This window comes from Eurytemora carolleeae, unplaced genomic scaffold, assembly GCF_000591075.1.
Source record: "Eurytemora carolleeae unplaced genomic scaffold, Eaff_2.0 scaffold1319, whole genome shotgun sequence".
NCBI lineage: Eukaryota > Metazoa > Arthropoda > Copepoda > Calanoida > Temoridae > Eurytemora > Eurytemora carolleeae.
Window position 1 is genome coordinate 8146 of NW_019397274.1, and position 23800 is coordinate 31945.

The 23800-nt window shown below is 30.3% G+C and overlaps 2 long non-coding RNA genes across 2 annotated transcripts; both read left to right on the forward strand.

The window, feature by feature from the left end:
• The first annotated feature begins 756 nt into the window (after positions 1–756).
• Positions 757–20858, forward strand: LOC111713196 (uncharacterized). The gene is made up of 3 exons (XR_002767623.1): positions 757–850; positions 19426–19494; positions 20785–20858. It is a non-coding gene; the product is annotated as an uncharacterized LOC111713196 (long non-coding RNA).
• Positions 20859–21913: 1055 nt separating this feature from the next.
• On the forward strand, positions 21914–22950 carry LOC111713197 (uncharacterized). Its single transcript, XR_002767624.1, has 3 exons — positions 21914–21994; positions 22520–22557; positions 22869–22950. It is a non-coding gene; the product is annotated as an uncharacterized LOC111713197 (long non-coding RNA).
• The last annotated feature ends 850 nt before the right edge of the window (positions 22951–23800 follow it).

A 23800-nucleotide genomic window follows, 5' to 3' on the forward strand; every position in this document is an offset into this window, starting at 1 on the left:
AATATGAAGGGGGATGGGGGGGGGGTTGTAGTCAGGGGAGAAGAGTATATTTAGCGTATAAGTGTGTTTGATGCGTACAAGCGTGGGAAAATTCCGTAGGCAACATACACGCGTACGCACAATTGGTTAAAATTAGTTGGACCCGGTCAGTATAGAGTTGCTACTTACGTCTTTAATTTCAAGAATGAATCTTGTTTCATAAAAAATTCATATCTATTCTTATAATATACAGTGGGCCCAATAAAACTGTGGAATTGGAAGACGACTGTTAGACTTATTGTGATTTTATGAAGACAAAAATTGTGCAGTGCACACAGACCCAATTAACTTATTATGTAAATTTAAAGCTGCTGGGTAAAATTTTTAAACATCAAATGTCAAATGTCATCTTCCTTTTTCACAGCTTTTTGAGATCATTAACAGTTTTATGGAACCATTGAAAAGTTTATGGGACCGTTGACAAGTTTATGGGACCATTAAAAAGTTTATGGGACCATTAAAAAGTTTATGGGACCATTAACAAGTTTATGAGATCATTAACAAGTTTATGGGATCATTAACAAGTTTATGGGATTATTAACAGATTTATGGGATCATTAACAGATTTATGGGATCATTAGCAAGTTTATGGGATCATTAGCAAGTTTATGGGATCATTAGCAAGTGTATGGGATCATTAACAAGTTTATGGGATCTTTAACAAGTTTAAACTCAAAAAATGAATGCAGTAAAGTAATTTTGTTTAATTTAAGAAATTCAAAAGTGAAAAAAGAAAACTGTGAGTTTTGAAGTAAAATGAATGGTATTTGAGATGATATAAACTGGCTAAAGCGATACAATGAATCCAAGGGTAATATTTTTATTTTATTTAAGTGGATAGAAACTATAGTTTAATTTTAATCTTTTGTATTTGTACGATTTGTTTTATACATATATTTATTGGAGTTGGGACGTTTTCAAAGTAAATAAACTTAACTCTTCCCTGAGATAAAGAAACTAAAAGATGATAAAATTTAATCATTAGAATCGGCGTTATTTGACAAATCATAGCTTCAAATATTCACACTTACACATATGTGAAAATTATGTATGAACTATTAAGACCGGATCGACTTGAAATTGTCGGGTTGCCTATGCCCTAAAGATCTCAATTCTCTCATAAATGTTACCCATTTATACTTTTATTAGTTTCCTAAAATATTTAAATACTCTGTAATATTTCTTTCTTGTTATTATGCACGTTAACTTAATTAAAGTAAAGGGATTGAGTCTGTGCCACAAACTCTAATTTTCTATCGTAGCCTTTATAGATATTTCGAACTATGCATTCTTTTACACAATCTGATTACAAAAAAAGTAACTTTAATATTTTAGTTCGTGGCAAAGACTCAATTCCTTTGAAAATCAATAAATAGTAACTAAACTGAAGCGATGCTTGTTACAATTTGAATTCACGGCAATTAGAAAAAAACTCACGTTAAAAACCGTCAAAACTAAGAAAACACAAAAAACTTTTTTGTTTTGTTTTTGACTGGAAACAGATGTTGTTTATGTCTAGCTTTAGAAGTTTCTTCTCAGATACTTTGTCTAAAATTGGTTGTCATGGAGATATAATTTAAACCTGTAATCTACCTTTTTATAGATAGGACAGAAAAGTACAGTGTTTCTCTTTAAATATAAAAGACAACTTCAGAATCATCTTTCATCTTTAATTGGTATCTAATAACAAATCTTGTAAAATGGGAATAGACAGACGACATTTATTTAATTTAAAGGGACTGTAAAGGACAGGGGGTACAGGCTGAAACCTAAGCATTTTAGGAGTTGATCGCGACCCATTAGAGTTTTATCTGATGTTCCTGTCGCGAGAAATTGATATAAAACCGTGTCAAATTTATACGAAAATTTATATATATAAAATTCTGTATAAAAATCGTAAATTTAACAGATCATATTCAGCAAATACGCAACCAATCTGAAAACGACAAGATCTCAGAGGAGCCTAGGTAACTTAGGTTTGCTCCTATTATCATTTGAGTTTCTCATTTTTAATAGATATAATTGATAATATAATTATTACGTCCCTATCACGTGGACAGAACTCCAACCAATGGCAGTGAAGTATTATTGTCACGTGTGTCTGTCTGTGTATCACGTGTCCAGTATACTGCACTGCCTCTGCACTGCTATTCTTTGCGTTTGAGTTTTGTTTAACAGTAGCTTTTTAATCAACTTGTTAAGTTAATGTGTTTGTGTCCACTACACAGTAGCAGTGTTTTATGTTCATTGGACTATTTAAAACCATAATCACATTGAGTCTAAAAGTCGTCTTCTTATTTTCACAGTTATATATGTCTCACTTTAATAAAAAAGTTAAACCCTCTAAGATGTGTGTTATCTGGTGAAAAGTTTATATGTTCTATGAGCTTGTTATGATACACATTTTTTCCTTTGATTTTTATCTTTTATATATATTCACTCCAATCTCAAGGCTAAGGACAAAGTTTTTTGCGGAGTTTTTGCGACTTCATAACTTCCCTAAACTTTGTTTGTGTCTAAATAAGAAGAATACAGCTGGTCTATTGTAATCGTACATTACAAGCATTTATTGGTATCGACCAGTCCAGTGTAATAGTACCGTAAATGCATTTACTGGTATTTGTATGTACAAAATGTAGGCTGGATCACAATAATCTCACAAGAATTTCCCCTACTTTAGAAAATTTAAAAAATGCTATTTCATTCGAAATGCAAATTTTAATTAATCTAATAGAAAACGTCACTTAAAAGCTTTAGTTAGGATATTCATCAGTCACATACTTTGACAATAAATATTGTCTCTTACAGGGGTTGTAAGTTGCAAGACCTTGTAAAGAAGTTTCGTGTTTGAATATTTATTAGATGGTTAAATTAAGTATGTGAATAAAACCACAGTGACCATCTAATCAATATGATTAAACCGTGTTGAAGAAGTGAAATGTTTATGCACGCGAATTGATAAATTTATGCATGTCAGTTGCTTCCTGTAAAAAAGCATGCTTGCGGCTTCAAACATAATTCAACGAATTTAATATTAAATGCAACATTTTTACACATTTACATTTTTCATAGAAGTTTTATAAACCTTAAATGTTAATGCATTCAAATATATTTAAGAGAAACAATCTACAAAAATAACATTTCGTTCATGCATTTTTTCTTTTAAAAAAAAAGTAATATCTAAAAAATTTGAAAAGGAATTGCGAGTCTTTGCCACAAACTCAAATTTCTAATCCACAAGTCTGTGCATCTTGATGTTATAAACCTAGATTATTTCATCCAACAGAATTAATATGAGAGGGATAGGTTCTGTTTACACATTTTAATAATGGCATATGGAGTTTTATTAAAACAAAAACAAAGATTGTGAACCAAAAGATCGAAACTTTCTTGGGGGGGGGGGGGGGGGCCAGCTTTGTTTAATCACTATTTTTTAATTTCAATCCTCAGCGGTTGTAAAGTCACAGAGTAAAAATAAAACTGGAGTAAATGTAATGTATCAAACTGATGTGCTGTACAGGGTACAGCGTACAGTGTTCAGTGCATTATTGTGCAGGAACTTTATTATTTGATAGCTTGGGAACCCAGTTTTTCCTGGAAAATATTTTTTTTCCTTTAAAAGTCAACTGTAGCGACGAATGAAGGACAAAATAAACGAAATATTTATATATTTTATCTAAGATATTATATCATGGGTTTTTAAGTATACGATCTCAAATATATTTGGTTTGGCTATTTGAGCTTCCGGGTTGGAAGACGATATCTACGGATCTCCACACAACCATCTTATTTTAGTATTATTAACCCGATGTAGGACCATTCCTGTGGTTCCAACAATTATTCCCCAATCAAAATTTGAGGCAAATCGGTCAAGTTTTTATCGGACATACAAAAAACACCCGTACAGACATTACTTCTTTTTATTTTAGAGATGTTCAATTCCTTTTCGTAGTGGATTAATTTCTATAAAATAACAAAAAACTTAAAGTCAACCCCCCCCCCTCCCATCCCTGATGTTAACAATTAAGAGTTTCCTTTTTTGAGATTGATGCATAGTGAAAATGCATTTGGTCCATTCAATTTATTTTCTATTTTCTATTTCCAGTTTTCTGTTTACATTAGAGCCAAGAGAAAACATGGTATCTCTAAACCTGAAAAACAAGATTTTGCACAACTTAATTGTTTTGAAGAAATGATCCATTGAGAACCTATGTTAACCTTGCAGCACTTTTTTATAAAAAATGCAACATTTTTTACAATGAAAAGGAATTTTTTGTCAAGCAGTGTTTTTAAAAGTATAAAGAGGATATTGAACTAGAATACAGTCTTACAAAATACAGCTCAATCACAAACTACAAAAGGTTAAATAATAATTTAGTCAATACCAAATCGGATACAACTGTTTCAGTATTCTCAGGTATCTGTCTTGCAAGATACAACTCAATCACTAACTACAAGTCACTCAATAATACTTTAGTCAATACCAAACCGGATACATCTCTATCAGTATTCTCAGGTATCTGTCTTGCAAGATACAACTCAATCACGAACTACAGAACGCTAAATAATACTTTAGTCAATACCAAACCGGAAAAATCTCTATCAGTATTCTCAGGTATCTGTCTTGCAAGATACAACTCAATCACTAACTACAAGTCACTCAATAATACTTTAGTCAATACCAAACCGGATACATCTCTATCAGTATTCAAAGGTATCTGTCTTGCAAGATACAACTTAATCACTAACTACAAGTCACTCAATAATACTTTAGTCAATATCAAACCTGAAACGACTAAGTATTTCCTAGCCTATATCTATCTCAAAGCTCATTCCCTCTTGTTTTGCTACACAAGGCATATAATAACTCAAACAAATCAAAGCAGAGTATTATTCCAACTAACATATATTTTGAGTTCCATTGTGAAGGTTACATTGATAAACGTAATCAAAAGTTTCACAAAGTTATTTATAAGTGTAGTTAGGTTTAATTGCAATACAGGTTTGACATAGTTATCTGAAAGCTTAGTTATAATGTACAACAAAGTTTATCTAGGTGTGTTCAGGTTAATAAATATGGGGTTTGCTACGATATTTATTACAAATCTATTTATTTACATTTCAAGACTAAATGTATTTTGATTACTTGTTTTTTAAAACTTCCAATGCTTCTTAGATTAAGAGAGTTATACATAAAGCCCCCCCCCCATAGTGGAGGGGGGGGTGGTAATTTAACGTTTACTACAGAAATTGTTCAACATAAATTCCAATTACAAACGGGAAATGTGAACATCGGAGAGGGGGAGCCCATGCGATCATGAGCCCCGCAATCTCCTCTCTTAACCCAAGTAGTTAGTTAGCACAGAATCCCTTCCAAACCTTCATTTATGAGATTTCTGAATCTAGGAAGACTAAATTTTATATTGAAACAGAATTTTAAAGCATTAATTTTCATCTTTATACAAAGAAGACTAGACCGCCACTGTTTATTGATTTAAATATCTCCGTTTTAGGTAATACTTGCCTAAACATTCTTAAGCTTGGCTCAAGAGGCCGTGATGATTTAAATGTTTCTCAAACTATTTTGGAAAATATCATTCAAAATTTTTTTAAAACAATTTTGCTCCCTAATGAAGAAAAATCTATGCATAATTTTAAAGCCATATTTTTTGTTTAATTATCACATTATTTTTGATCGACGGAATTTTTTTTTCATTTTCCATTCAAACATTTTCTTTATTTTCCATTTTATCTGAAATTCAATGAATTATTAAAATGCCGAGTAAATTGTTTTCTTTAAATTCCAGTTTTAGTTTTCTTTAGAAAGAGTTCAGAGAAGGTTAATTAACTTAACTTTATTAAAATCAATTTATGCATAGCAAAGGTAGGGGGGATAGGGTATTGCATATTCTTTTGTGGGTATTGAACTGTCCAGAAACTGGTTTAAACTGGTAAATAAACAGCAGTAAGTAAACACGACATTTTTTTAATAACCCAAGTCATTATTTTGATATTACTAGCAATTGTAGCAGTTTAAATATTTCACAATCAATGTACAGTGTACACAAACCCCTCTTAAGTGCACATACCTTGGTTTTCAGCCTCAGTTACACGTATTTGTATCAAAACAATCAAAACTTAACTAAAATTTACGAATAATGGATTCTGTGGCACCCAATAGGCTTTGAAAGAAAGGGTTCTCAGGAAGATAGATAAATAGATAGATATATATTTGGATAGATAGATATGTAAGATAAATAACTCGGTTGTAACTTGCGTATTCTAAAACTTTCCCACATACCATTGTTTCAAGTTTAAATTACATATATATATAAATTGTATATAATATAACACATATGTGTATTGATGTAGATGACCTCTACATATATAAATGTATAAGTACAATGGCACCCCCTTAAAGCTTGGTCTGGTCAAGTATGAATTTAATAAATTAGATATCCATGTTTTTGCTTCTTTAAACACAGTTTTATTTTGAGCCTGAGAAAGGACATTTTCCCCACATTTTTCCGTTTTCGTCAGATTAAGGTTTCAGGGGTATCGTTGAAAACCTTTGCATGTAGGGTCATTTGAAATTAACCTTACATGCAGTCCCTTTAATTACACTTACAGTCCCTTTAATTACACTTAAAGTCCCTTTAATTACACTTACAGTCCCATTAACTACTCTTACAGTCCCTTTAATTACACTTACAGTCCCTTTAATTACACTTACAGTCCCTTTGATCACACTTACAGTCCCTTTAATTACACTTACAGTCCCTTTAATTACACTTACAGTCCCTTTAATTACACTTACAGTCCCTTTAATTACACTTACAGTCCCTTTAATTACTCTTACAGTCCCTTTAATTACACTTACAGTCCCTTTAATTACTCTTACAGTCCCTTTAATTACTCTTACAGTCCCTTTAAACGTAACCAGCTCAATGTATTTAATGACATGCAAACTCTAGGTATTATTTTATCATATTTTCAATAGAAATTTAAAATTAGTTCTGCCAATTCTATCATTTATTAAATGGACAAAATTAATTGAAATCAGCGAAAAGAAATGTATTTTCTATATGCATTGGTATATTTTCAAAATCTTTAATCTTAATCAATGAATAAAATTAATTATGATTTTCTTTTAAAATTAATTTTTTAGAGCAATAAATTGGACTTTCTGAGTATGCTTTTATGATAAAATGCTCGGATGCTTTTCATCTCAGTACACAAATTTAACACAATGGGAAAAAAATCCCAGAAATCATAAAAGAAATTGAGTTTTAGCCACAAATTTTAATTTTCTAATCCCTATATTTATTTAATCTGATGGTGTAACCTTTTGATATTTTAAACTTTGAGTGTTTGATCTAACAACATTTTTAGTTTGAAATATCAAAGGTCTATGACATCGGGTTGCAAAGAAATAGGGATGGGGAAATCTGAGTTTGTGGTACTCAATTCCTTTTCGATAAGAATTAAACACAAACAACTGATTTATAACGAAAATTTTAAACGTCAGGCTATTTTTTAAGATTTAAAGATTAAAGTAGTTACTACTGTAGTGATTTTAAGTCGCATCTTTAGATACCATACCAACATATATTGATAAATCAAAAACTAGACTTCACTGATCCATATTTTAAAAATATTTTCGGCAAAAATGTAAACATAAAAAACATAAAGAGAATAAAATTTTTTCCCCCATCTTCTTCACTGAATAAAGAAAATCCTTTATAAAACTTCCTAAAAGTCAATTTCCTTCTTTCAAAAGAAATTATGTCTCTGGATTTATACATTTCAATTTTGTCCAGAAATACTGACTATAATCAAGGTACTAATGCAAGGAAAGTTAATTGCGATCGCGTATACTCTGCGTACATATTGTTCGTCTAGTATCCGAGGAGGAGAAAAGCATTTAATTTTGATAATTTTGAAAATTCACATAATAGTTTCCTGTAACCAGAATATTTCATAGATAATTTTTGTGAAAATGGATTCCATGGCAGGCTGTGACATCTGTCTTGTGATTACTTTTCCGCCCAGAGACAGTACACTGCAGTACAAAAAATGCGCACACCTCTGAAATGACTTTCCTTGCATTAGTACCTAATCATCACAGTAAAGACACCACTTTATCCAAAGGTCGCAAACTCTCATGCTAAAATCGATAAGACTTTCGCTAATTGCTTATTAGAACGATTAAAATAAAAGCAATTTCTTTAGCTTTCTAAAATGTCAGGTCTGTGCAGTCAATTGACGAGGTAGAAATTAGAATTAAAGCTCAAGCTGTCATGAAACTTTAAAATTGACACAATCTTGAAGGCTGATGCATTATTTTAACAAAAAGAAATTTCACGGGCAGCCGTAGTACATTTGAGTTTCGAACCGGGTCAACCTTTCCGGTCCCAGTTTGTACTGTATCGCCCGGACATTAGGTAGATAAAGCAGACACTCAATAGGACTAGCCGGTGCAACAAGGTTGACGCTGTCAGACTTTAGGCTAAATTTACTTTTACTAAAGGGTCAGAGGTGCGTGATTTGTTTTATTAATTTAGGCAAAATGGAATTAGGTGTTTTCTTTAAAAAATGATAAAACGGTTAAGCTGAATATAGGAACAAATCTTAGCTTATACAGTGGAGCCCAGAAAATTCTGGAATAGTTAGATTATGATTTCAAATAGTCCAATATAAAAACCAGATCCAGCAATTGTGTACACATGACAAAGAGGGGTGGGTGAGCGCGCCCTGATTATCTGGTTGATTTATAGCATTATAAAGCCTAGAAGTTTATAATTTATCTAAATATGAGATTCTCTCGAGGAAGTGAAAATTCTAAAAACAAAACTGAAAACTAGATTTATGTTTGAATGCAGGGATGGGCACGTTCTACTTTTTTTCATTTTTCTTGAACGACCCATTTCGTTAGTTTTTCTAGAAATCGTTCCAAACAAATTTTCGTTTGTTCTCAAAATTATCGTTAATTTTCCATCTTTTTCGTTAATTTTCTTACTGAACGATCGTTCAGTAAAATCGCGCGTTCTTTCAATAAAATCGTTCGTCCAATAAAATCTTTCGTTCAGTCAAAAAACGATAGTGTTTTCGTTTAAAAAAAAATTTCGTTTATTTAAAGTTTGTTCCAACAAACTGTTTTTTTTTTTCACGAAAAATTTCGTTCGTTCTTAAAAATGTCTTTTATTAAAAAACTATTCCCAGCCCATCTCTATTTGAGTGTCGAGGAATAATAAGACAGAAAGAAGTTCGTAGGATTTATGCTGCAGCTTATTAGACAGTTGGAATACAGGGTGATGTTTCATGTATAATATAATATAAACGTGCACTACAGGGTGTTTCATCTATAAATAACAATAAAAATGAAATACAGGGTGAATATATAAATAGATAAATAGATGAATAGATAGATACATGAATAGATGAATAGGTGAAGGGATGAATAGGTGAAGAGATGAAAGGATGAAAAGATGAATAGGTGAATAAATGAATAGATAAATAGATGAATAGATGAAAGGATGAAAAGATAAATAGACGAATAGATGAATAGATGAAAAGATAAATAGGTGAATAGATGAATAGATGAAAAGATAAATAGATAAATAGATGAATAGATAAAGAAAGGTTTAGATTTATCATATTCATCTTTTCATCTACTGTCTTCCACTCTATTCCAGGCGTTGTTTTTAATTAATTTTTTCTTAAAGGGACTGAACCCTTCATTCATAGATAACACTGCCCTAGGCACCTAGGTACCTTGAACCCATTACCTTGTCAATAATGTGAGGAATATATTGTCTTTTTCAATGTCTAAAAGTGTTTAATTCTGATAATTTCTGTATTTTTTCTTTCGTAGAAATGGGCTTAATTGTCATTTAATTTGTAGAAAACACACAGAGGAAAATAACCAGTTTTTAAAATAATAAACAACATGCATAATTCATACTTAATCAGACAAAGCATTTAAGGGTACCGTTGTGACTCCAACATTATCCTCTTTGCATGAAAGTCAACTGATATTTGGCGTACAGTCACTTTAAAAAAGGGAAAATGATGTTGGGGCCTCAATGTTAAAGTTTTGTGAATAAATAACAGAACTTGTTCTAGAAATATTTAAAAAAAAGTCAACTATGAAAAATGAAAAAGCTGTTATTTCTTAATTATAAAAGGCATTTTTAAATCATATATTTGTTAATGCTGTTTCTTATTAAACCGGCATCGTATTAAAGAGGTTTCACAATGATTTCCTAAAATATTGATCTGATCAAAAAATTGTGTTTAATTCTGTAATTTCTACATTGTTTCTAAAGCAGAATATACGCGTGTTACTTATGCAGAGAAACCGCAAATGAAAATAACCGGGTTTTTAAAAACAAAGACATACTTAATCATTGTACATTGCTCTTCAGGATACCATTGTGTATCCGACATGCCACTCTATCTGTGGAGGGTCACTTAAAATTACGCTTACAGTCCCTTTAAGAAAGTTGTCCTCGCCATTTTAAAGCGAATAATGAAATATGTTTAATTTAATTGTAAATCTAAATAGAACGTATATATTTACCAAAACTGTGTCCGAATTTAATGAATTTAAGCCGCGTCTCAAATCCCCCAATAACCGGTTTCAATTGAGTGCCGGCTTAAATCTTGAAAAACATAATACAATTTTACGTGGCACCAACCATATTTAAGCCACGGCTCAAATTCTTTAAATTCGATCTCAGGTTCTTTGATGAAAAGCGTATTAACAATAAGGGTAAAAATATTTCTCTGAATTTATTTTTGATCTAAAAACCTAATTTTAAAGGTTGTATACTGTTGATGTCAATCAATGAATTCCTGAAATTCTTAATGTTCAGAAAAATTTCAATTTAGAAGGAAAATGGCCAATTAATTATTACAATAAAAGAGACTTTCGACAATTCACAACGGCACCGTTATGATTTGATTTATGCAGCAGAGTCAAGAAACAAAATTTGATCTGGCTTTTAGAAAACCAAAGATATCTTCCCCCATTGTTACTCAAATAAAGGTTTACTGGGTAGAGTATTAGACACAAACTTAAATTTTCTAATTTCTTTATCTTAGACTAAACTTATTTGATCTAACAGAATTCATAGTTTGAAATGCCTAAGATTAGAAAATTTGAGTTCATGGCATTGACTCAACCCTTTAGCAATGTAAAATGAAGGAGATCATTTTATATTTACAGTTCCTTTAAAGATTCCTATGCCCCCCCCCCTATTCATTCCCAAGTTTAGATTAAAAAGATGATGATTTATTTGAAAATAATATTTAGCTAAAAGGTTTTCATTTGTTTATCAAAACAAAGGGATACATTTTCATCTTTCAAAGGCCCGAAATGTTGCTGAGTATAAAAACTAGTTTTTGCCGTTTCTTTAAGAAAACATCTTTTGATGATATGTTGAGATGTATTCGGAAACAAGGAAGTATACAATTCAGAGAAATACAGCAGGAAAGGAAGATATAAAAGTCATGTTTTTAGAGGAAAAGAAAGTACGAATGTCAGGGTTGTACTAATCTAGCCCGTATCTCCTCACTTAATCTTTATGGCTAAACTTCCTCTAACTCTAAGTATAAGTCAACCCTGACTGTTGTATGGCTAAACTGCCTCTAACTCTAATAATCAGCCTACCCAGGCTGATTCCGTCTCTACTGAACGAGAGTCTGTATTCAACTGATTTATTTATTAACATGATTATACGGGCCGGTATGACCGGCCAGGTTACAAAAGATAAAGATAGAATTATAATACAAAATACGAATAACACAGTAATGTAGATAGTTTTCGATCCAGCTACTGCAGAATTTATTACAGGGTCTAATACCAGGGGGATATTTAAGGTTGGTTTAACCCCCCTTGAACATTCTTGAACAATCTGGGACAGACATGCTTCTGTACATTGTTTAATGTGAATAGAAGAACTGTGGAGGGAACATTAATTGTAAGTTATGGTGTGCTCTAAGCTGTAAGACACTAAGCCCGGAAATGGTCTGAGGGGGATGTTAATACTGTATTCAGTAATTGGGAAAAGTGATTTGAATTAACAAAGTCTATTTTTTTTCTTCATTTTCTTAATTACCAACCTCTATACACGGTCGTTCCCTTACAATGAGTTTTATATATTGTATAAAGACTGATTTGTTGTAATATTGTAATGATAAAAGCTTTCTTGAACCTTGTTTTAACTTAAAAACGAAACCGTACGCAAATATTACGGGTTGATTTCAACTGATGCTTTTGGGTTAAAAAAATGTCTTAATGATTAAAATATTTAATGTATTATTTTCTAAAAATTGGAATGCATTTTGATAGAATATTAGGTTAAGTTTGATGTGACTGCTGCTGCCCAAATATATCGGTTATTGAGTTTATACAGAATTCTGGTGTAAAATTATAATTGGATCCAGAAATCCTTTCAAAAATATATTTCCAGGTACAAACAAATTATTACATGAAACATCTCTTCAGCATTGATCTATGAATAATTTTATCTGGTCTCACAGTTTTTTTTGTTTCTAATAAACGTCAAATTGGCTTATCCGGTCTGCACAAAAATCGACATTTTTTTATTTTTGAAAATGCACCAATCATTGAAAAAATTCCCAACTTGAACCTGGCACTAAACGTCCTCGTAACACTACAGTAGAAGGGTTGTTTCTACAAATGCATGTTGAACTCCAAACAGCAAAGAACTCAAATATGCACGATGCCACGCACAAATCAACCAGAATTTTGCCAAAATTTCTCCATAGATAGAATTGGAAATGTCCCTATTTAGAATTAAAATTATTTCCTATCAGTTGATTTGAAAAAGAGTGATGCTAACCACAGGCTCAAATGATATAATCCCTATATCTTTGCAGCCTGATGGTTTAAACCTTTTATATGTTTCAAACTTAGATTATTTTATCTAACATAATTTATTGTTTGAAATATCTTATGTTTATGATGTACGGGTTAGAAAATCAGAGTTTGTGGCAAAGACTCAATTCCTTTCCATTATGAGATTGAGAATCAAGATAAAACTTTGTTAGAATTCATTTATGAACTTTTCCCTTTCTTTGTGTTGTCCGTCCTGAGCTGAAAACTTTAGAATGAAATATCCTTAATCCCAATTACTTGATCTGAGTATCCAATGGACACACTTTTGATTTTCTTCTTAAACCTTTCTTTCTTGGATATAGTAGCGAAAAATCAAAAACCGTTTTTATAAATTTAGAGAGTCCCTCCCGTTTCTGTATATAATCTTAAATGTCGCGCAAAATTTCAAATTTATCGGTTTCTTATACGCGACTCTGATTGGTTGAATTTTATACACTTTTTCAGGATACAAGTACAAGATTAGGTTAATCTCGATATTAAGAAAAAAGAGAGGATCAAGCGTGAATCTCGATATCCGCCATTCTAAACTTTTCAGCTCTGAGTATATTAAATTAAAACCTCAAAAGTTCTACGGAGAAAAAGAGTTTTCATTAGTGCCAACTAGATTATGTTTGCACACTTCTGCTCATTTTAAACTTTTTAATTACAGAGAATATAAATTTAGATTAGTTTTTATTAATTGTTATATTATTAAAACACATTTGAAAACCAAAATATGAAGTAATAGCTGGGAGACATTGACAATTTGATATTATATGTTGATTTGAATAAAAGGTTAGGTGAGGAAAAAATATAAACAAAAATTTCCACCTAAAAAAAATATTAATTTGTTCCTTTTCATTTTTTAAAATTGTAACGATTTTTTCCGACTTTTATTAATTCTTAAACAATTCAGTTAATCATTTAATGAAATTTCTTTCGAAATTTTTTTCACACAGGGAATGGAATTTTATCTGTTGTAAGAATTGCAACGTGCATGAGTAAAAACATATATTTTAGAATGCAACTGCACTTTGATAATTAAGTTAATACCACTCTCATCCGCGGAGGGTACAAAATGTACTAGTAGATAAAAAGCTAACAAACGTAAATTAATTGTGATAAATAAATAAAAGTAGATAAACTAGGTTCGAATAGGTGAAATACTTTTCTAGTGTAACAGTAATTATTGTTCCAAAGGAATTGAGTCTTTCCCACAAACTCTGAATTTATAATTCCTACATCTTTGCAACCAAATGTTTTAGACCTAAGATATTTCAATCTATTAATTCTGATGGATCAAATAATTAAAGTTTGAAATATCAAAGGTTTACGCCATCTGGTTCCTAAGATATAAGGATTAGAAAATTATAATTTGTGGTAAAAACTCATTTCTTTTATATAATTTAGTTTAATATATAAATATCTATTTAGTATAATTAATTTCTTTTCTTTGCCCACACCCTACAACGTTTATTAATAATCCACCAAACATGATATATATACAGTAAGAACCAGAAAACTCTGGAAAAGGAAGTCGACATTAGACTCATTTTGTGTCTTTTTTAAATAGTCCAATGAACATAAGACGCAGCATTTGTGCAGTGTAAACAGACCCATTTCACTTAATAACTTACTAGTATAGCTATTTGCTGTGTAACAACATCAAATGCACTTCAGTACTTTTCTAATTTCGTCTTCTTAAAAGTTTTACAGTTATCTGGTAATCACTGTATGCGTAATTAAATGTACGTATGTTAATATATTAATGAGAATTACAAATTGTGGAAATTAGACTTTATTCGGTGTAAGAATTATTTTTAAATGCATTTCAGTGGTAAATTTTTCAATGAATTTCTAATAAGATAAAACCACAGATGAAAATGAAAAATTGATGCGGGAATAAATCATACAAATGTCTCATAAAATAAAGATAAACATTGAACAACTTGGAGAACTAATTTATGGAACAGTTTAATATTTTGATTTTCCCATAAAATATGAATTTATTATTAATTATATATATTAATTAAAATTATAAATTATCACAGTTTTTCTCACTTGCGTTCTATTCTAGTAAAGGTCTGTAATTTTCACCTTGGGTTTTCAGCGAACGAAAATTTTCGTTAAAAAATCCGAAAATTTTGTTCGAGAAATATTTTTAGCTATAATGATTTATTTTTAATAAAACGATATATTAGTAAACCTATTTCAAGTTTGTTATTGAGGTCTTTATATTATTATGTTTTTCGGGAAATAAAATTTCGCGGAAAAAAATGCTGCGAAATTTTCGCAGTTGTTTTTTTTGATAAGTTTTTACCTTTTTTCGCGAAATTTTCTCATTTCTATTTTGAGCAAAAATTTCGGAATTTTTCTCGAGCGAACGAAATGCGAAAAAACCCTTGGTTCATTAAAGTGTTCCAGTGTATTTTAAATAAGTTAATGGAGATCAACGTTGAATTAGTTAAAGTAAAGGAATTGAGTCTTTGCCACACACTCTGTTATTTCTGATCCCTATATCTTGCAACCCAATGTCATAGACCTTAAATATTTTAAACTAAGAATTTAAGAAAGAATATTTAAGGTTTACATCATCAGGGTTTCAAAGATTTAGGGATTGGCAAATTTAGGTTTGAGGCAAAGAATTAATTCCTTTGGATAGGTCTACTGTATGTTATCCATCTCTTCTGAAATCTCCCCGCATTCAGGAAAACACTATACCCCCACTGCCACTTTGCATGATAAAGCTGTATCTATATATCAATTAAGTAGGTCGACTTTTATAGGGAAAGATTAGTTTTCAGGCATAGCTGGGTTTCCAAAAGGGTTTCCAATCGGAAACGTTTTGTGTAGGAAACGTTCAGTAAGGAAACGTTTCGTAAGGAAACGTTTTGTTAGGAAAAGTTTTGTAAGGAAGCGTTTTGTAAGGAAAAGTTTTTTTAGGACACGTTTTGTAAGGAAACGTTTGTAAGGAAACGTTTTGTAAGGAAAAGTTTTAAAAGAAAACGTTCAGTAAGAATACGTTCAGTAAGGCTACGTTCAGTAAGGAAACGTTCTGTAAAGAAAAGTTTTGTAAGTGCATTGGAAATCCGTTGAATAAAAAACTCCCCTCCTCCCCACTGTGCATGATAAAGCTGTATATATTATAAAGATTTTAGATTGGGTTTAAGGTTATTAGAATTTATGAGGCGTCTGCCTACATAAACTTCCGGGTTAGGTTAAATTTATGTAAAACTGCGGCATAAGTATATATATAAATAAATAATATACTTCAGAGACAAAACTCGAAAGAATTCAGGGGTAAATTTTCCTTGAAAAGTACACCCCTCCCCCTCTTCTTAACTGTGGAAGTTGTTTTGAGGGTATAATCGTTGAATTTGAAAATTTTCATTTTCCCCAAAAAAAGACTTTTGTAACAAGAATGTTGTAATTTTAAATTGTAAAGGACCAGGGCTACAAAAAGTAAAATTATATGTTAGATTAAGGTAAACAAACAGAGCAGTTATAAGGAGTGCCACACTTCAAAGTTGATCCGGTCTAAAAAAAATGTATGCATAGTTTTGTATCAAAAAAGTGCCGAAAGTAGCCGGGTGGGGGGGGGCTTAAGTTTATATATTTAAAAATTTAAAGTATTTAATGTTAAAAGATCATTTAACACAACCAAAAAATTCCATATATGATCTTAACTTTTTTATCGATCTTAATAAGCCCTTATTCAATTGTTTAATGATAAACCCGTTTAGAAAAGAATAATAATCATGAAGGCACTCTTTTTTAAGTCCCAATTTTAATCCACTTGTTATTTTAATAGATAAGATTTCTTTGTATTGGATTATTACCTATACAGCAGTTCAAATTTATGTCCTTTTTATAACATATTTTCGTCTATAATTCCTTTTTATGTTAACCCTATCCCTGCTGGGGTACTTGAAAACCAGGATATGCTGGGGGGAGGTCAAATTGACCCCCCCCCCCTCTAAATCCCAAATTTGCAATTTTTTTTCCGCAAAACTTGTGCAATCCGTTTCCTTATGTCACAGGCTTTCCAAAAAGCTAAATCTTATCAAAATCTGACAAGCGAAAGTGGGTCAAAACAAAGATTTAGTTTGTTACAGGCAAAAACAGTCATTCAGGCAGTGTGCCTAAGGACTCAGGCAGTTAGTATTAAAGCCCGGTTTTATGCCTAAAGGGAGGGCTTTGGGTATGTAAGAAAATTAAACAGCCTGAGACCAATACTTTTTGAGTTATGTAAAAAAAACTACAGGGGGGGTCAAATTGACCCCCCCCCACAGCAGGAATAGGGTTAATAAATATAAGGAAAATTATTAACAGGCTAAACTGAATTATTATTTTAAAGATTTATTCACACACAAAGATATACTCATATGTAAATACATATACAAATGGTTTAGTTTAAATTTGTTTAAATATTTTGAATATATAGTTTTACAAAGGAAAAAAGAAAAATATGCAAAATTATGCACAAATAGGCGACATTGATCATTACTCATTACATAACATATTTATCATTTCAGTTATTACGTAATCATCGAATCCTTCAACATATAAATTATTTGTTCTTTTATTTAAAAGTTCTTGTAAAACCGGAACTTTCCATGCATGGTACAATGGAACATCAAAATATCTCATTTGTTTCCTAACTAACATTTTACTATGATCAGAAAGATTTAAAAAACAATCATTTGCAATGGAAAATAAATTTCTGCCAAGAACTGTGTTAGGGTCATTTTTGCATAAATTAGAGAGACATCTAATGAAAAGCTTATAACTTGCTTCAATAGTCTCATAGAAAGACACACATCTATAACTGGCTAACATAGTTTTTACATATAAACATTGTAGAGTATGCTGAGAGTACAGATTTTCATAGATTTCTTGATTTCTATGAATATATCACCTCCTCCATTGAGCAATTTTTGAGTAAATATATCTTGAAGTATTTGACTTTTAGCTCTTTTTTATCTTCTTTTCGCTGTAAAATAAACAGTTCTCCATCAGGGGTCCATATAATTCCCAAAATAGCTGATTTTCTCGATCCCCAAATTTTTTTTGCCCCCAACTTAAAAAAATGCCCCCAATTAAAAAAACATTTTCAAATTCCACTAACACATTTTCCCCCAATTGCCCCCAAAATCCCAAATTTAAAAAAAAGTCCCCAATTTAAAAAAACCTTTTCAAATTCCACTAACACATTTGCCCCTTAAAATTTTAAAATTGCCCCCAAAGTTTTTATACTTGCCCACAATTTTACAAAATATATAAATAAAGTATACTTTGATTAACTCTAATATTCATAAAATTGCCACCAGAAATTATAAAGTTGCCCCCATTAGCAAATGCTCCCAACACTAAATGCCCCTAACATAAAAAATGCCCCTTTTCCACTCGCATTTGCCCCTAAAAAATTTAATGTAAATATTTTTTTGAATTATCATTTTTTAAAAAATTGCCCCCATTTCTTACAAATTTGTCAATCCCAAATGGGATTGAAAAATGAATTATATGGACCCCTATTCTCCATCTCCCAGCTGCTTGCCAAACCACAAGCCAGAACTTACTCCCAACCTGATATGCTTTTACATATTCATTCTAACCTAAGAAAATCCCTTTCGATTTTTCATTTGCCACTTCTTCTGATTTTGGTAGACACAACTTTGCTGCATTATCTATAGCTTCACATACTCCAGTAGCATATTCATTAATAAGCTGGCATCATGATTCTGACAATGAAAAGAAGACTAAATTCCTGTGGTGAGTCTAGGATATTAATTTTTGTACCTAGGTTATATCTATGATTCACTCCCTGCTCTAAAGATGCTTTACCCCAGCTAGGTTTTGGTGTACTGGTTAGCTTCTCTACTTCCAAATTAAGCTCTGATCCATATCAAACTTACAGAATATAGGAAGATGACCAGACATATTATCTAGATGAATTATCACACCAGCTTTGGTAACTGGTCCTTAAAATCTTTCATTGCTGAGGAAATGATCAATTGTAGAAGTGTGAGTTATATTGTTTACTCCATTTCTTACTTCTTCAATTCTATCGTTATCTTGCAGATTCCAGAAAATATTTAAGCCTTTCTCCTCTGCAAATGTTCTAATACTTTGCACAAATTGTGTAGGTCTAGTAAGAATCACAATTTATGTCACCGACATAAAACATTTTTACATCATGTTTATTTTTAAAAACCAAATATCTAAATAGCATACAAATCGGCATATTTAAATAATGAAATAATAAGCATAGATATCCTTGACAACATGAGAGAAGACAGGATAAATGTAATAATGTAATGTAAAAAATGACAAAAACAATGACTTTTAAACAACTTAAAAATTTCTGTAGAATTCTAAATCTGTAAATTTGGAAATGGCAGATATGGAATGTTTTTTATTATTTCTCAGGGACACCCTGTTTACTAGTTACATGAAATTTTATTTAGTTGATTGTACTTTAGGTTGTACTGCATTGTGTACTGCTAACTGTACTGTGTATAGGATCTGTGGACCCAAAAGAGGAAGAGCAGGTACATGTTGTGCAGATTGCACATATTTTACATGTTGGACCGCTTTATTTTATATATATTGTACATGTTGTACATATGTTGCAAATGCTGGATTTATTGTACATATTGTACATCTTGCACATTTTGTACATGTTGTACATATTGTACATGTTGTTCATATTATACATATTTTACATATTGTACATGTTGTACTACATGTTGTACATATTGTACATATTTTACATATTGTACATGTTGTATATATTATTCATATTGTACATATTGTACATGATGTACTACAATTTGTACATATTATACATATTGTACATATTGTACATGTTGTACTACAATACATATTATAAATATTGTACCTATTGTACATGTTGTACTACAAGTTGTACATATTATAAATATTGTACCTATTGTACAACTTGTAGTACAACATGTACATATTATAAATATTGTACCTATTGTACATGTTGTACTACAAGTTGTACATATTATAAATATTGTAAATATTGTACATGTTGTGCTACAAGTTGTACATATTATACATATTGTACATATTGTACATGTTGTACTACAAGTTGTACATATTATAAATATTGTAAATATTGTACATGTTGTAACTTTTAAAGGTTCCTTTAAATATCTTTAAATGAAAGAGAGCCCCCTGTACTTTCTATTTCCTTTTTCTAGAATACGAAATTCAAGAAAATTCAAAACTATGACAAGAGAAATTGCAGAATTTTAATCCTTGAGTTGAATTCTAATGTTGAAGTATAAATAAAGAATAGTGTTTATACAAACTGCTTTAGAAGATTAAATCCACTGTTCTCGTATTTTAACATTTTTTAATGACATAAAAATTAAGAAAAATAAATTTTCTAAATATTTTATTTTTTACTCCGTATAATTAGTTTTTAAAAGTGTCTAAGGACATCTCACACCTGTATGCCGAGTCCATTAACGCCTGATCCAATCAGGGTTCAGTTATGTGTTTGTTGTCTGTTCTGAACCAATAGAAATAGTATGGCGGTAACATCTATCTCATTATCCAATCAGAGAAATGAATCCTTCAATCGGCGCTATCAGTAAATGGAAATATTTACTTCTGCTGAAACTATAGTGATCAATCTAGCAAGAATTATTATTAATATGTAAAGATTAATGTCAATATTCCTATAACGATTTTAAGAAATTCTTAAATAATAAGTATATTGTGGCCGAATTCTGATTGATGTTTGGGATTGCCGCTCTATGATTGATATTAATTTTACTTTTGATATTTACAACACATTTTTTTTCCAGGCTCGATCTTTAGACGATGAATCATTACAATCTCAAGTATTCTCTGCTGCTAGAAATCTAGGATATGGATTCAGGTTTATAATTTTGGCTTTTGGCTTTTAAACATCCTAACTGTGATTTTTTTTAAACGACCTCATGCGGTTACTTTATAATAGAAAACAAAAAATTTGGAAACCCGAGTATGCCGAGTCCATTAGCGCCTGATCCAAACAGATTTCAGTCATGTGTTTGGTGTTTACTCTGAACCAAATAGATACTAGTACAATAGATGGCAACTTAGAATTTGTACACTCTCAGTACAGCTGAATTCTGACGTCACAAGTGTTAATTCAGTTTTTGTATACAAAAAAAATATTAATAATAGTGATGATTTTAGAATAAAGTGCTTATTTTATCTTGGAACTTTTTGTGTTCTTTATTTTCTGTTTTTACATTTTTTTATTTAGTCTTAGAAAACATGTCAACTAATGTCAGAACGTTTCTTTTTTCTTGTTATATTTGACAGTGACACTGGTGACGTCGTGTATAATTGGTCCACTTCTCTATTGCCATCTATTATACTTGATAATCTATTTGCTCTGAACCAATAGAAATTGCAACTCGGTAACATCTATTTTCTATCTATCTCATCAACAGATTAGAGATAAATCCTTATATCGGCGCTATATTACATCTACTGAAACGGAACGAAAACTAAAAAATCAGCAAAACTTAAAAATTTCATTTTTAAGTCTAGTAATTGTATAATTCACACTGTATTTTTACAATTTTTACATCCTGAATTCCTAGATCGCAAAATCTCGGAAATGATAAATGCAGGACAATTTTTATTTCTGTTCTATTCTATTATATTCCATTATATTATGTTCTATGCTATTATATTCAAGTATATTCTATTCTATTCTATTCTATTCTATTCCATTCTATTCCATTCTATTATGTGCTATGCTATTATATTCAAGTCTATTCTATTCTATTCTATTCTATTCTCTTCTCTTCTATTTAATTATTCTAGTCTATTACATTCTGTTATGCTCTATGTTAATTTATTCTATTAATAAAATATATTATAATGATGATAATGATAAAAATTATTATTACGAAAAATAATTAGATAAGTAATATAATGTTTATGTTTAGACCACCAAGGGAAACAAGCCATGCAAATCAGGGCAACATTAGGCGACCAAATGTAAAGCTTAACAAAAAGGTAAAATCTATTTTTTAATGAAGAATGCAGTTGCTGACTATAAACTATTAGTAGTACTTTATGCAAATTATATTTTTGCAGCCTAATGAACATGGTTCTACAAAATTCATAAAGTTAAAACATCAAAGGTCTCACGCTCCTCTGACCCTTTAGTAAAAGTAAATTCAACCTAAAGTCTGACCGCGTCAACCTTGTTGCACTGGCTAGTCCTATTGAGTGTCTGCTTAATTTACCCAATGTCCGGGCGATACTGTACAAACTGGGACCGTAAAGGTTGACCCGGCTCGGAAATTCAAATGTAATACGGCTGCCCGTGGTCTGCGATATGAGATGAAAAATTAATTACAAAGGAGCTTTAAGTACTTTCATGTTCATTGATACTTACATCCTCGATAACACGTCAAAGGGTTGAAGGAAAAGGTTGTAAATCTGACCTGGTCTCTTAATATGAAGGGTCACTTGAAATTACGCTTATAGTCCCTTTAAATTTACAATGATAGTACTTTTAATATATTACTTTTTTAGGGGCGTAAGAGATACGTAGGAAATATTCCTTACGGAAGGTAGTACATATTTTATTTATTAAAAAAGGTTTTATAAATGTTTTATAGATTTAAATATTTTCAAAAATGGTTCCATATCTTTCTTTTAATGTACTAACATCAGTGTCTTTGTCAATATTTACAAGTTTTAAAATACATTATAAAAACTGTTAAAAAGAAACTTTCCACAATCTTTAATTTTCTAATCCCTATCCTTGCAGCCTAATTGCGTGAACTTTTGGCATTTCAATGATGTCAGGGTGCAAAGATTAAAAGATTAGAAAATTAGAGTTTGCGACAAGTAATCAGTTCATTTCAATTTCTATCTTTAGATCACCCAGTACTTATTACAATCGAGAGACACACACTCTGTCACATAGTTTACCCCTTCGAACCTCAGGGATATCATTAATCAATTAATCAATTCATCAATTAATCAATTAATCATTAAATAATTAAACAATTTATCAACTAACTAACTAATAAATTAATAAATTAATCAATTAATCAAATATTCAATGAATCAATTAATCAATTAATCAATTAACCAATTATTCAATTAATCAATTAATCAATTAATTAACTAATCAATCAATAAATTAATCAATTAATTAATTGGTAAATTCATCCATTTATTAATTAATCGATTAATCTATTAACCAATTAAACAATTTATAAATAAATCAATTAATTAATTATTCATTTAATCAATTAAACATTTAATCAATTAATCAACAAATCAATTAATCAATTAATCAATGAATCAATTAATCAATTAATCAACAAATCAATTAATCAATTAATCAATGAATCAAATAATCAATTAGTCAATAAATCAATTAATGAATTAATCAATTTATCAATTAATAAATTAATCAACTAAACCATTAATCAATTTATAAATAAATCAATTAATCAATTATTCATTTAATCAATTAAACATTTAATCAATTAAACATTTAATCAATTAATCAATTAATCAATTAATCAATTAATCAATTAATTTCTTAATCAATTAATCAATGAATCAAATAATCAGTTAGTCAATAAATCAATTTATCAATTAAACTATTAATCAATTAATCAATTAATCAATGAATCAAATAATCAATTTTTCAATTAATCAATTAATCAATTAATCTATTAATCAATTAATCTTTTAATCAATTAATCTATCAATCAAACAATCAATTGATCAATTAATCAATTGGTACATTTTTAAATATCATTTTTAAATAGTCCATGAATATATAGAAAGCCGAAA